The sequence below is a fragment of the Dromiciops gliroides genome, chromosome 2 (genome assembly GCF_019393635.1).
Source record: "Dromiciops gliroides isolate mDroGli1 chromosome 2, mDroGli1.pri, whole genome shotgun sequence".
NCBI lineage: Eukaryota > Metazoa > Chordata > Mammalia > Microbiotheria > Microbiotheriidae > Dromiciops > Dromiciops gliroides.
Window position 1 is genome coordinate 136,199,792 of NC_057862.1, and position 4,215 is coordinate 136,204,006.

General features: G+C 43.6%; 1 pseudogene; it reads right to left on the reverse strand.

Moving 5' to 3' along the window:
- Positions 1 to 213: 213 nt before the first annotated feature.
- On the reverse strand, positions 214 to 692 carry LOC122739496 (annotated as a pseudogene).
- Positions 693 to 4,215: the final 3,523 nt, after the last annotated feature.

Genomic DNA, 4,215 nt, shown 5'->3' on the forward strand with positions numbered 1-4,215 from the left:
ACTTGATAGGTTTGGTGTGAGAAATTTAAGAGTGAGTATTATGCCAGTTAGCTCAGGAATTATCTGGAAATAAAGGCATTTTAAGGGTAGAGGGTTCCTCACTTATTTTTAAATATCCCAAAGTGTCACAGGCTTTTCTTCTGAACACCAGCTTTTCTTGTAGAGGCTACTGTCCAAAGTTGCCAATTTTCCACATAAGATAAAGTCTTGGTTTCAGCCAACACTCAATGGAGGAGCTACTAATACAACCCCAGCACCTTGGACAAACAACATTGGAATGTTCCACTTGGTGGATTTATAGATCTCGTAAGTTTCTTTATCAATTTCTATAGTTGCCACAGTCTCTTCTACATCTCCCAAAATCATGTTTAAATGCTGATCATAAACATGCAATCTCTCTCGCAGTTCTCAGTCATTTCTCATTTTTTTTTTTTTTGGTTTTTTGGTTTTTGGTGAGGCAATTGGGGTTAAGTGACTTGCCTAGGGTCACAAGGCTAGTAAGTGTTAAGTGTCTGAGGCCGGATTTGGACTCAGGTTCTCCTGACTCCAGGGCCGGTGCTCTATCCACTGTGCCACCTAGCTGCCCCCATTTCTCATTTTTACATAATCTGTTCATCTAGACTGAGCCTGATGAGATCCAGTGGTTCCTCTACAGTGTCAGAGGTCTGTTGCTGATCCATGTCATCCGCCATGTTTCAAATCCATTCCTCCATTTTTTAGGGCTAGCTGTGGACTCATTTCTTCTTTGCTAAATTCACCTGACAGAAGATTGGAGTCAAAATGCTTGTTGGCTAATTGACCGACTGACTCTGTAAAGAACTTTACAGGTAACCAAGGTAAAACTAAGACAAAAGAAAATACAAATTATCAATTTCAAGTATTAATCTAGTAAACAACAAATATGGATGTGCCATGGAGCTAGAAGAGGGACCCAGTTCTCAGATAGTTGTCCTCAGGACCATTTGCTATCTAGAGGGCTCCTGAGCACTTGGCTCAGCCTAGAATATGGTTCATGTGCTCCATAGCACCATTAATGACTGTTCTTTGTTAGTTTTTCCAGAATATAACCCTGATACCAGAGTATCCTCCTTGCCACAATGATACAGGTACAATTTCAGGTTTGCCTATCATACAAAGATCTCCAGCTTGTGCCCCCAATGAGAGAAATCCTGAGAACATCAGTATTTGGCTCCTGAAAATCTCTCTGGCTCATGCTCCCATGCAGGGAAACTCTAAGAATGTCAGGATCTGGTTTATTATGCTTCTGAAGAAACAGACTTTAGCTTCTTCATCAGTACTCAGGCTTAATAAGAGCATTAAATGTGGAAAAGAGTTTATTTTCATAACAAATATAGAAAGAACTTATATTCAAACCCATAAAAAGTCAGGAAAACCTCTTCTACTTCCTCCAGGAAGCTATCTAGGTCTTCTGGCTTAAATTATTACACCGTGTAGCTTAGTGTTGCTAGGGCATCAACCTTCCTCTCTTTCGCAGACCAGCACAGCCCACATGACTCAGTGTATCAGTAAAAGTCACAGTCCAGGTTTACTGCTCCACATTGTGGCTCCATGACTCACTTTCCTTTGCTTATGGGCCCATGGTATCATGATTCCCTGCAGCAACCATCTTTATCCCCTTTTTGTTACTCTGTTATCCTGCAATTTCACATCCTTTTTTCCTTCCGGGGAGCAGACTCACACATGTCTCAGTGTTTCCATCTTGTACTCACTCCTTTCTTCCAGGGGCCACATAGATGCAGTATAATCCATAGTTTAGTTTTATGTGTGGCTCAGCATTTCCATCAACCCTGCTACTACCTCCAGGTCCCCTTGTGTCTTCCCTTCATGGCCTATGTGGTTTCTATACAGAAGCAGCTACTCTCCTGTATTTGTGCCCCAAGAATCTCCCAGGTATGATGGAACCCTTAGTTATGATGGGACTTACCCAACTCCTTTTGGCCATGCCCGCTATAAACAGAAGTTCTCACAAAACCCATAACAGCAAAATTCAGTCAGTGGGAGATCCTAATTGACCACATTTCCCTGCCTTGCCTCTAGACTCTCCTATTTCTTTAAGTAAAAATGATATGAAAAAAAAAAATAGAAAGGAAAAAAAGAAAATGATAGGAAGCCTGAATCACACCAACAAAGTCAGGGACCAGAATAAAGCAAACCCCAGCCTTTGCCAACCATGTCTGCTCTGTGTCAGTGTTCATAGCCTGAAGCACAATTTCTGAGCATCTTGGCCTCCTAGAGACTAAAACAGAGGTTCTTAACTCGGGGGGCCTCTGGATGTTTCAGGTGGCCAGCCCTGATGAGTAAGTGGTATAAAAAAAGGGCTTCTTTTTCAGCGCGTCTGTGTTTGCCACCAGAGATTTGAATACACACTAAAATGCTCCAAAATGAATATTTGAAAAATGTAGCTTATTCCTGGTTATTTACCCAGGCAACAACTTTGTTATCCTGCTTATTTACCTGGGCAAAGGCATCACAAGATCATTCATTTTTCTGTTTTGTTTTTGTGGCAGCAAAAGAAATCAGGTGGGATGGGGTATTGGCTTGCTTCTCTTCCTCACCCCGCTGAAGAGTTTGGGCACCTGGAGGCTTGAGCGTTATAAAGGGTAATCCCAAACCTTGCGGCTAATTTATTCTTAGCCATTGCAGAAAGCTGTGTGTGTGTGTGTGTGTGTGTGTGTGTGTGTGTGTGTGTTGAACACCTACTGAATGGAGTACAGGTGGCCATGGCCTCCGGGGTTAGCTACGTTCTGTATCACTTCTTTAGAAAACCTCTTGGGCTATCATCACTGCTCCCCAAAACCCTAGATGTTTTCTGTAGGCCTCCCCCTGCAGGTTGTCCTGCTCTACCTTAAAGCTTCTTACACACTCTGTTTTGAATGACACAAGAGAACCTTTACAGATTTATTTAGGGGGAGGTGTTGGAGGGAAAACACTTAAATTTTCATCTCCCTTTTATGAAAGCCCAATAATTGGAAGGATCTAGATGGAAAAACTCCCTCAAAGGTGTTGGCCCCAGATAACACTATAAGTTGGTTTTCCCACTTGCTTTTTTTCCCCCTGCTGATAGCCAATGGGTGTCCTCTGGCTGTGAAGCAGATCAAGGAGAGATTCCTCCCTGGGAATGTAGCGTTGAGCCTGAAGCTGATAGCTGCACCATTAAATGTGATGCGTACAGATGAGGTCTATTCATCTTTGTCAGAACCCTCCCTCCAGGTGGAATCCAGAGGCCCGATCCCATTTAAGTTGTCTTGTTCATGTTAGTTGTTATTTCCTCCAGGCAGGGCAGTTTTACTAAGAGAAATTCACTTTTCTCTCTGGGCCCAGTTCTAGGTAGTTTCTAAAAAAACCCTCATTTGTTGTTTCTGTGATTGTAGAACATGTGGGACCCTGATTAGGTAACAGCCTGGATTCCCTTTTGGAGGAAAAAGGGAAACTACTGGATCTTTGCATGAGTCTGTTTTCTATAGATTGTCAACATCCTCTGAATAATGGGTTATCTAAGTTACTCGTCAGTGATAGAGACGCGAAACTATTCGTAATTGTTTTAATGTTCTTTTTCTAATTCATCCTGGTGCTGATTTCCCCCTCCTTGTCCTTAAAAAGCATATGTATTATTATCAAGAATTCTTGTTTAGCTCATCATTGCTTGAGCTAAAGCCTGCTCTGGGGCAGAGACCAATATGAATGCCACAACAGCAGGCTTTGGTGCCAACATTCGGAGAGGGTCCAAGAATAGTTTCCCCACACTCTGGCCAGCAAGACCAGACATGTAGCTGTGGCCCTGCCCTGTTTAAGGTGTGGGCATGCCAGGCTCCCGGCACCAGAGGACAGTCCTGGAATTTTTGTTCTCGTAACTTTTAGATGTTGGGTGTGTATGTGGGGGAGGGAAGGGAGGAGGAAGGCTAGAAGAGGGTGGCAAAGAAGGGGATAGGGAAAGGAGGCATGCCGGGAATGAAAAGAACTATTACTGGATACTTCCTGAGAGGCAGGGAGGGGTTTGAACTATGGCATTTGCTTTGAGAGATTTGCTTGGGCGGCACTGGCCCAAGAGTGTGTCCACACTTCCGCAGAGGGCTTGGTGGAGAACATGGTGGGCGTATGGAAAAGTTAATGAGGTTTGCAGACAACTCTAGTTGGATCCCAGCATGACTCACCTGCCAGCCTTCCAATCCAGGACTGTGGCCAAGCACAGAGACC